Source organism: Lactuca sativa, chromosome 6 (assembly GCF_002870075.4).
Source record: "Lactuca sativa cultivar Salinas chromosome 6, Lsat_Salinas_v11, whole genome shotgun sequence".
Taxonomy (NCBI): domain Eukaryota; kingdom Viridiplantae; phylum Streptophyta; class Magnoliopsida; order Asterales; family Asteraceae; genus Lactuca; species Lactuca sativa.
Window position 1 is genome coordinate 9008351 of NC_056628.2, and position 11975 is coordinate 9020325.

Here is an 11975-nt window from a genome sequence, read left to right on the forward strand (position 1 = left end):
TTAGGATAGCTAAAATCGTCCATATGATTATCTTAGGAATGGATTTGGATAGCCTTAAGAGAAGATTATCCAATTAGGGTTTAGGTTGTAACCCTTAAGGAGTCTACAAGTATAAATAGACCCTATGGCTGATGGAATTCGACACTTGACCAAAAAGCAAGGAACCTCTGGTCGAATTCCTCCCCTCTCCTCTCTCCTAAATCATTCTTGTTGCTATTGGTGTTTGTAAGCCATTAGAGGAGTGACACTTGTGACTCTAGAAGCTCCAAGACCTCAAGATCAACAAGGAACTCAAAGGTATGATTCTAGATTTGTTTCAATGTTGTTATTTAACCTAATTAGTCATTAGAAGACTTGGATTCAATGCATGTTTATTAGAAAGCCTAGATCCAAGCATTAGGGTTTTGCATGCGCACATAGGAAAGTTCTTATGGCTAAAACCCATCAGTGGTATCAGAGCCTAGCTTGGTTTTCTTTAAAATTATTGCTTGATTAACTGAAACAAACCTGCAAAATTCGATTTTTTGGTTTCTGTGTCACTAACTCGGCGAGTCCCAAGGTGAACTCGGCGAGTAGGCCTGACTCGGCGAGTCCCCTTGTGCACTCGGTGAGTCAAAGCGTCAGGAATGGCCAGATTCGGGATTTCCTTGTAATTATCTTATCTAAACTTTCCATAAACTAATTAGATCAATGATAATTCGTTTTTATGATAAATATAACTATTATCTTGATCTAGAAAAACATATTTATCAACTAATTAAATATTTAATTTCCTTATATGATAATTAATTAATTATTTAACTATTTTGGTAATTATCTTTCAAAGAAATCTTGAATAAATCAAATATAGATAATTAGGATATCAATTGTTAATTGGAATTATTTGTTATTTGATCCTCCATGTTTTAAATGTTTAAAACCTACCCTCATGTTTTGAAATTTACTTTTGAGATTAAAAGCTTTAATTTAGACAACTTAAATTTCAAACCCTAGATTTTAAAAGTTTTAAAATACAACACTATACAAATATGATATTACTAGAATAATATATATATATATATATATATATATATATATATATATATATATATATATATATATATATATATATATGTATAACTAAATGCTAGTCTTACCGTTAGTAGGCCTCATTCACGAAGCCGATCTATAAGGTGGGTATAAGGTTGCGGCCTATAAAATGGCGCTTAATGGGTGTACACTCACACCCACCGCTTGCTTGATTGGTGGAGGGTCGTTAGTCGAACGGGTAGGATAGGGCAACCTCATTCTCTCATTAAAAGTATAATAAGATATATAAAGTAACTACATATATTTTTTAAAAAATTTCCCAATCCTAGTTACTTTAGGAAAAGTGAATTGATGCAATCCCATGAAATTACACTTTGCACCTTGCTGAGATGTTAGTGGAGCGTGTGTGGTTTACCGGCACACTAATTGGTTCTAAGCGAAGGTGGAAAAGGGTGATTCATTGTTTATCATAGTTCGATGGAGCGTGTGTGGTTTACCGGCACATCGAATAGGCGATTGTTACAATGAAGGCACCATGTGAATTTGCATGGTAATTCACACCCGCTTTGTGATCCTTGGCATCCCAGTCACAAACGAGAGGGGCATATCGAGATTTAAACATGCCATTGAATAGTTTCAATGAATCTCATCCGAACCTAGGAATTCTCAAAAACACTTAGGACTAATAGTGTAAGTTTTATGATGGAGAATTAGTGAATCGTCATTCACTTACCTTCAATTTATTTGCATGTTAGATTACGGCATCCCTTTTCTATTATGTAAATGTTATTGTTGGATCCTAGCCCTAATTTTCTTATTGGGTGATAATTAGGGATTCTTATTCTAATCTATCTTTGTCCTTTTCTAATTGTAGATGTCGAACGCAAACAACGCTGCTGCTAGTTCTTTGACGTTGATGAGCCTTTGCCAAAAGGTCACCTTCGATGGAACGAACTTTAGCGAATGGATAAGATACATTCGCACCATTGCTCGCTATGAGGATAAGGAGTATGTCCTCGATGAGAAGCTCGAGAAAATCAACCCCGAAATTGCTACTCCCGCCGAAATCACCGCCTTTGAAACTCATGAGCGAGATGCAACGAAGGTACATTGCATCATGATCGCCACCATGAACTCCGAATTCCAAAAGTCCTACGAGGACATGTACCCGTACGAGATGCATCAAGACTTATTGGAGAGGTACCACCAAAACGCGAGACAAGAGAGGTACGAGATTTTCACTAACATGATTTCCGCGAAGATGGGTCATGGAGAATCTCTTACCGTGCACTTGCAAAAGATGCAAAGGTATGTTGACCGCCTCCGCAAGTTAAATGTTGACTTCGGTGAAGACTTGGCGATCGACATGGTGCTTCACTCTTTGCCTCCGATGTACAACCAATTTAGGATGACCTACCACATGAACAAAGAAGAGGTCACCCTAAGCAAGCTCCAAGGTCTCTTGAGGGTTGCTGAGAGCAACTTCAAGGACAAGTCTGTTGCACCCACTCCCAATCCGCCCGCTGCTCCTGTATTGGCTATTGGACAAGGGAAGGGAAAGAAGAGGAAAGCTTCATCGAAGAACTATCGCAAGGTGAAAGCCCGAGATGGTGCCTCTTCTAGTGGGACCAAAGTTGATCCCGCCAAGCCCTGCTCTAACCCGAAGGAGGCAGAGTGCCACCACTGCCACAAGATAGGACATTGGAAGAGAAGCTGCCCGGATTACCTGCAAGCAATCAAAGAAGGAAAGATCAAGCCATCTTTCGCAGGTATATATACAATCAAATCTAACGATTCTAATCATGCTACTTCTTGGGTTCTTGATACCGGTTGTGGTTATCACATTTGTTCTAATGTGCAGGGACTAAGAAGAAGTAGGGATGTGGAGCAAGGAAGGATCAATCTAATCATGGGGAACAGAAGATCATCGCCTGTGACCAAGATTGGAGTGTATTCCTTAGTGCTTAGGAATAGTTTAGTTTTAGATTTGAACAATTGTTGCTATTCGCCAGAAATGGCAAGAAACATCATTTCATTTCATGGTTTATATAGACAAGGATTTAGATTTTCTTTTAATAATGAGAATGGTTCTATTTTGGCTTATCTAAATGGTGTCTTTTACTTTGAAGCTATACCATGTAATGGAATATATGAAACCGTTATGATTGTTGATAACTTAGGAAATGATGTTTTGAATATTGATTCTTCCACTAGTATGGATAAAGCATCCTTGTGGCATTGTCGTCTTGGACATGTCAACAAGAAACGCATAGCCCAACTCCAAAAGGATGGAGTATTGGAGTCATTCGACCTTAGGGAAGATGACACATGCGAGTCTTGTTTGCTTGGAAAGATGACTAAGTCGCCCTTCACGAGTACATGTGAAAGGGGCGAGGGTCTATTGGACCTAATACATACCGATGTGTGTGGACCGTTTAGATCAACCACGAAGGATGGGAACTGCTTCTATGTGACTTTTACTGATGATTATAGTAGATATGGGTATATCTACTTAATCAAGCAAAAGTCAGACACCTTTGAAAAGTTCAAAGAGTTCAAGAATGAAGTGGAGAATCAATTGGGCAGGAAAATCAAGATGCTTCGATCCGATCGAGGAGGAGAGTACCTAAGTCTTGAATTCCACGATTATCTCAAGGAGTGTGGAATAGTTTCACAATTGACGCCTCCTAGGACACCACAGTTGAATGGTGTGGCAGAAAGGCGTAATCGAACCTTATTGGATATGGTTCGCTCCATGATGAGTCGTGCTTCGCTACCAATCGCTTTTTGGGGGTATGCCTTAGAGACTGTCGCCCATATCCTTAACCGAGTCCCTACTAAGAAGGTTGCCAAAACACCTCACGAGATGTGGACAGGGAAAGCTCCCTCGTTGGCACATATCAAGGTTTGGGGTTGCGAGGCTTTCGTAAGACGAGATACTCACGACAAGCTTGAACCTCGAAGTGAGCGATGTATTTTCATCGGCTACCCGCATACATCCTTTGGATATCTCTTCTATAGACCGAAGGACAATGTTGTTTTCGTTGCGAGGAGAGGAGTTTTCCGAGAGCGAGAACTCATAAGCCAAGGAGACAGTGGGAGGCAAATCGAGCTTGAAGAGATTCAAGAGTCAATAGATGAAGGAACCTCTACCGCTGGCACTCAACCCGAGGAGGAAACTCCGGTTGAACCGATTGACGAATCCTTACCTCTTAGACGTTCCGATAGAGTTAGAGTTCTACCCCAGTTTTATGGTTTTCATATTACTACCGAAGGGGACACGTATATTAGTGATGGTACACTAGTAAACCTTGATGAACCTAATAGCTATAAGGAAGCCATGGCAGGCCCGAAGTCTGCAAAATGGAAAGAGGCAATGGATAGCGAGATCCAATCCATGTATGATAACCAAGTTTGGAATTTGGTTGATTATGTGCCCGGACGTAAGACCGTTGGGTGGAAATGGATCTTCAAGAAGAGGACCGACGTGGATGGAAACGTGCACACATATAAAGCGCGATTGGTTGCGAAGGGCTTTACTCAAACTCCCGGAGTTGACTATGATGAGACCTTCTCACCAGTTGCGAAGATTAAATCTATTAGAGTGATGCTAGCTATTGCCGCATTTCATGATTATGAGATTTGGCAAATGGATGTCAAGACCGCTTTTCTTAATGGGAAGTTGGCTGAGGATGTTTACATGGCTCAGCCCGAGGGGTTTGTGAATCCGAAGCATCCGAATAGAGTGTGTAAGCTGGAGAAGTCCATTTATGGACTTAAGCAAGCGTCTCGCAGATGGAATCTTTGCTTCGATGAGAAAGTCAAAGAGTTTGGATTTGTACGAAGCGAAGACGAGTCTTGTGTATATGTCAAAGCCAGTGGGAGTATAGTAAGCTTTCTCGTCCTATATTTCGATGACATATTGCTCATAGGAAACGACATCCCGACTCTGCAGGAAGTTAAGTCCTGGCTCGGGAAGTGCTTCGCTATGAAGGACCTCGAAGAAGCTTCTTACATTTTGGGAATAAGGATAGTTAGAGAAAGAAGTAAGAGACTAATTGGACTTAGTCATAATACTTACTTAGAGAAAGTACTAAAACGCTTTAGTATGGAAAACTCAAAGAAGGGAGAACTACCGATACAAAGTAATGCCAAATTGAGTAAGACTCAAAGTCCGAGTACCGAAGCTGAAATAGCTGAAATGAGCCGAGTACCATACGCTTCCGCAGTTGGCTCAATCATGTACGCTATGACTTGTACTCGCCCTGATGTAGCCTTCGCTTTGAGCATGGTTAGCAGATATCAAGGGAATCCTGGCAAAGCACATTGGATTGCGGTGAAGAATATCCTTAAGTACCTTCGGAGGACAAAGGAATGGTTCTTAGTCCTCGGAGGGAGTGATGACTTGAAGGTGCGAGGGTATAGTGACGCCAGTTTTCAGACCGACAAGGACAACTACCGTTCGCAGTCGGGCTGGGTCTTTACCCTAAATGGAGGAGCAGTGACCTGGAAGAGTTCCAAGCAAGAGACCGTAGCTGATTCAACGTGCGAATCAGAGTACATTGCAGCGAGCGAAGCGTCGAAGGAGGCAATATGGCTAAAGAACTTCATCGGTGATCTTGGAGTCGTACCTGCCATAAAGGAGCCCATGGAGATTTTCTGTGATAACGAAGGTGCGGTTGCCTTAACCAAGGAACCGATGGATCATGGTAGATCAAGACATATTGACAGAAAATATCACTTCATCAGACATCGTGTAGAAGAAGGACAACTCGTAGTGAAGAGGATATCATCAGAAGATAACCCAACAGATCCGCTTACGAAGGGGCTGAGTAGGGTTAAGCACTTGCAGCATGCTAGGAGTATTGGGCTGAAGGATGATATTAGCATAGATTAGATAGTATTAGAAACGTGTAATAGATAAATGTAATTGACATTTGATGATTAAATAAAGGAGTTTTATTTATGAGTAATGATACTATCTTATGTTAATTGTTTAGCTATTGTTTCACTTTGCATGTTTTGACTTCCAGAATAATTGAGTTTATTAGGAATAATCGAATTATTCAAATGGTCCACAATCGTTCATATGTTGGGACTAGATATGAAAGAAGATTGTCATGAATTGGTGTGTAGAGTGTCTAAATGGTGTTAGACATAGCAAAGGATTGCTGCAACGTTCATGAGTGCTTATGAACTAGTTTTGAGCATTGGAATAAACCCGCGCTTGCTGGAATCACCTTATGGAATACGATATAAAGAGTGATCGCAAGACGATAATATCATATAGTCTTAAAACCTAGATATATGGTTTATTATTTGTTAATTGATTGTACATTGATAATACGAAAACGCATCAGTAACTTGGTGTTATAAAACGTATTGTTGTCTATAGTTGGTTAATGAATAATTAAATGCATATAAGTCGAAGTTTATCTGTAACTTTTATCTAAAAAGGTAAAAGCGATATCTCGGCCGCTCGATGATTTGATTTGACTTATGTGCCGGGCCCGGTCAGAACTGAATTGATGTGTTCGATTAAGTTCTATGTCAAATAAATCAGAGATCGAGAAACCTAAATGCATGACTAACCATTCCATAGGATTGTCAGTATGATATCTAACAGAGGACTGTACGTTCCCTTATCTAAAGGACAAGATTGATTAGATCAGTGTTGACAGCGTCTTTGAGAGCTATGATTGCAAACCGAATTGTACTTGTATAGTTACTAGACTTATCCAAGTGGGAGACTGTTGGAATAGTGTCTAAGGCTGCAACTATATTAGGCAAGTATTTGATCCGGTTGTGCATGGTCCTTTTGGGTTGCCTTCACCATAGCAACTTGACACGATGATTTATTAAGAGAGAGTAAATATTATTAATATATTATGTGAATAATATAATGAATAATATATTGTTATTTGATTAATATAAGTCATAGAATTAATTAGAATTAATTTGGTGACTTAAAGAGATTAATTAAATAAAGGGGTATAAACTGTCAATTGTTTGATAGTTAAGCTGTAGACTGTAATTCCATTTGGATATGGTATGGACGAATTCTAATAGGTTTAGGATAGCTAAAATCGTCCATATGATTATCTTAGGAATGGATTTGGATAGCCTTAAGAGAAGATTATCCAATTAGGGTTTAGGTTGTAACCCTTAAGGAGTCTGCAAGTATAAATAGACCCTATGGCTGATGGAATTCGACACTTGACCAAAAAGCAAGGAACCTCTGGTCGAATTCCTCCCCTGTCCTCTCTCCTAAATCATTCTTGTTGCTATTGGTGTTTGTAAGCCATTAGAGGAGTGACACTTGTGACTCTAGAAGCTCCAAGACCTCAAGATCAACAAGGAACTCAAAGGTATGATTCTAGATCTGTTTCAATGTTGTTATTTAACCTAATTAGTCATTAGAAGACTTGGATTCAATGCATGTTTATTAGAAAGCCTAGATCCAAGCATTAGGGTTTTGCATGCGCACATAGGAAAGTTCTTATGGCTAAAACCCATCAGATTCAACATGTGAATCAGAGTACATTGCAGCGAGCGAAGCGTCAAAGGAGGCAATATGGTTGAAGAACCTCATTGGTGAACTGGAGTTGTGCCTACCAGTTGTGCCTACCATAAAGGAGCCCATGGAAATTTTATGTGATAATGAAGGAGCGGTTGCCTTGACCAAGGAACCGAGGGATCATGGTAGATCTCAGCATATCGACATAAAATATCACTTTATTAGACATCGAGTAGAAGAAGGACACCTCGTGGTTAAGAGGATATCATCAGAAGATAACCCAGCAGATCCGCTTACGAAGGGACTGAGCAGGTTTAAGCACTTGTAGCATGCTAGGAGTATTGGGCTGAATGATGATATTAGTTTAGATTAGATAGTTTTAGAAACATGTAATAGATAAATGTAATTGACATTTGATGATTAAATAAAGGAGTATTATTTATAAGTAAAGTTACTGTCTTATGTTAATTGTTTAGCTATTGTTTCACTTTGCATGTTTTGACTTCCAGAATAATTGAGTTTATTAAGAATAATAGAATTATTCAAACAGTCCACAATCGTTCATATATTGGAAGTAGGTATGAATGAAGATTGTCATGAATTGGTGTGTAGATTGTCTAAATGGTATTAGATATAGCAAAGGTTTCTATAACGTTCATGAGTGCTTATGAACAAGTTTTGAGCATTGGAATAAACCCGCGCTTGCTGGAATCACCTTAAAGTGATCGCAAGACGATAATATCATTTGGTTTTAAAACCTAGATATATGGTTTATTATTTATTAATTGGTTGTACATTGATAATGCGAAACTGCATCAGTAAATTGATGTCATAAAACACATTGTTATGTATAATTGATTAATCGATAAGTAAATGCATATAAGTCGAAGTTTATCTATTACTTTTATCCTAAGAGGGTAAAAGCGATATCACGGCCGCTCGATGATTTGATTTGACTTATGTGCCGGGCCCGGTAAGGACTAAATTGATGTGTTCAATTAAGTTCTATGTCAAATAAATCTGAGATCAAGAAAATAGTTGTTGGACGATAAATATGACAATGGTTCATGAAATCGTCTGCACGATATCAAAACAGAGGACTATACGATCCCTTATCTAAAGGACAGGATATTGATAAGATCAGAGTTGACAGCGTCTTTGAGAGCTACGATTGCTAATCAGATTCTTTTTGTATTTATAGTTACTAGACTTATCCAAGTGGGAGACTTTTGGATTAGTGTCTAAGGCTGTAACTATATTTGGTAAGTACTTGACCCGATTGTGCATGGTCCTTTTGGGTTGCCTTCACCATAGCAACTTGACAGGGTGATTTTTATAGAGAGAAGAGATATTATTATTAATGTATTATAAGAATAATATGCTAAAGGAATAATAATATTATTTAATTAATATAAGTCATATTTTAATTAGGAATTAATTTGGTGACTTAAAGAGATTAATTGAATAAAGGGGCATAAACTGTCAAATGTGTGATAGTTGTGTTTTGAGCTAAGGATCTTCATGGATATGGGGGTGGACGATTTTAGGGATATGGATCTCCTAGAAATCGTCCAAAGGCTTATCTAGAATGATCTTTGGATTGCTTTGAGGCTAAGTTATCCAATTAGGGTTTAAGGTGAAACCCTAGGAGCTCACATTATAAATAGACCCTTAGGGTTGGAGAAATCGGCCACTCCATGTTTGAGGAAAACCCAGAGCCGATTTCTCACCTCTCTCCCTCTCTCAAATCATCTTCTTTCTAGTTGGTGTTTGTAAGCCATTAGAGGAGTGACATTTGTGACTCTAAGCTCCAAGAAGAAGAAAGTTTTCAAGCAAGTAACTCAAAGAATTATTCTAGATCTATTTTCATATGTTTTTGATTGTTAGTTTACATTAGATCTAGCCATGAAAGTCTTGGATATATTGCATGTTCAATTAGAGAAACCTAGATCCAAGCTTTAGGGTTTGTATGTGCCCATAGGAAAGTTCTTATGGCTCAAACCCATCACTCCCAAAACCGTAAACACCTTTCCAAGGTGTTTAAGTGCCCTTAACACCTTCCTATGCTCATATAAGTTACTAGAACCTTGCATGCATGAGTTAGAACCACCAAAGCATAAGAGAAATGGACTCAAAATGAGTTTACGACGGTAAACTCATGTGTTTACGACCATAAACTCCCAAGGGAGTGGTCCAAGGACCGTAAACTCTATAAAGTGTCCATTTAAAGCCCCAATCACTTCCATAGCCCTTCATTCGAGTCTAGCAAAATTCCTTGAGTGATATAGGACCTTCAAACACTCAATGACACCACTTCCATGAGTTTACGACCGTAAACTCATGGGGGAAGTGGTATAAAAACCGTAAACACCCCTAAGGGCCACCATTTGAGGAGTAAACTCCAATGTGAGTCCATACCCTCCTTATATGCAACCCTTAGTACTCATAGCACTTGTAGCAAAGTGTTTTCATGTAGTTGGAGATCCTTACTTGCTTAATTAGTTATTAAATGACTAATTAGATACTTAAATGTATCATTACATGTTAAATAGGATCCGAGTGTGTGTTCAAGTCTTCACTTGACACCTAGCGTCCTATACCGTCCATTCATCCGAAATGCCCACGTCAGGTGAGTTCATACCCCCGAATTAATCTTTTAAATGTTTTTAAATGCTTTTATGGGGGGGGGGGAATACAAGTTGAAACATGCTAGTTATCATATCAATCATATGTGATTAATAACCCGCATGCAAAAGGATTTACTACACTTTCATCTGTTTTAACGAGTATGTTACTTCAAACGGTTTTTCCAAAACGTTGTTACTTGCTTAGATCTTTCTCAAACTATCTTTCATGTTGTATGTTTTCCTTCAAAACCTGTTACAGCAGTGTTTCAAACATAGGTTTTTCTTCACTTAAACTGTTTTCTTAAATCATTTTCAACGCTTGTTTTATAAAATGACATCAAGTCGTAAATTCTTATTTGTAAAGATTTTTCAAAGATTTTACCAAGATTTTCTTCTATGCTTTTATTTCGTTAAATGCATTGCCTATATTTGTATAGGTATATAAATAATGTTTAAAGGACTTAGAACGACTAGTTCGCCCTATTTCCTTTTCCTCGTTGGGATGTCGTCTGGTGGGTATCGGTTATCCGTCCGAAGGTCGTTTAAATATTAGTTATATATTACGTATACATGTATAGACATAATGGCTTACCATCAACCAGTTCACTTTCCCTTGGGTAGCAAGGGCATCCTTCCATTCATCATTCATACACCTGAAACATTAGTCACTATTATAGGAATAGTTAGGAGATTTCTATTTACTCTTTCCAGTACGGAGAATTCCAAAGGAGTCGGTTCATTCGTGAGTCCATATCATTATTCTGGTACTTACAACAAAAATCGTAATACGAGATACATCCTCGGGTCACGGATTTCACCGTTGTCAAGTTGGTAACCAGAGTCTCCTGGAGAGAGAGCGGGCATTGTGTGTATAGATCTATACGGGACAGACACTCCCACACCCTGACTGCTAGCTACAGTCCCCGGCCGACCAAGCCAAGGGGTGACAAATGTCACATTCATTCCAACGCCTGCAGGGCGTCAAGTATTCGATTGTCAATCAGTATGGTTACAAGTATCTCTAAGTTACCTTATAATTCATGGCTTTAAGGTAACAAAAATCATCACGGTATCCTTGAAACCATCTTAACCTATTTTCCCTAGTATATACTAGGTCATGTTATAAACCTTTAAACAACCCACTTAGGATTACCAGATATTTTAGACCTTGCTAGCTGTATCGTTCATTTGATACTGTCTGGGGTCTGTGTTTCTTTGTTTTAGACCTTGCTAGTTATATCGTTCATTTGATACTGTCTGGGGTCTGTGTTTCTTTGTTTTAGACCTTGCTAGCTGTATCGTTCATTTGATACTGTCTGGGGTCTGTGTTTCTTTGTTTTAGACCTTGCTAGCTGTATCGTTCATTTGATACTGTATGGGGTCTGTGTTTCTATGTTTTAGACCTTGCTAGTCGTATCGTGCATTTGATACCGTCTGGGGTCTGTGTTTCCTTTTGTTAGACTGATCCAGACATGTCATTCATTTGATACTCTCTTGGAGTCTATGATTTCTTTTGCCTTAGTCAGCGGTATTACTGATGAGGCATATGTTATTTTTCCCCTTGTATTTTCACTAGTGATATTCTCATATTTTCTTTAAAGTCATACCGTATTTTGGTAATGATAGTATTTTGGGGAAAATTACTCCATAAAACATATGTCTGTCGAGTCTTGGTAGAAGACTGCATTTATTTAGAAAATATAGGATTTTCTAGAAAGGACGCTAATACACCGTAGATTCTAAACTACTATCTTTCATAAAGTTATTTTGAATAAAAATGCGCAATTATACAAATGACACTA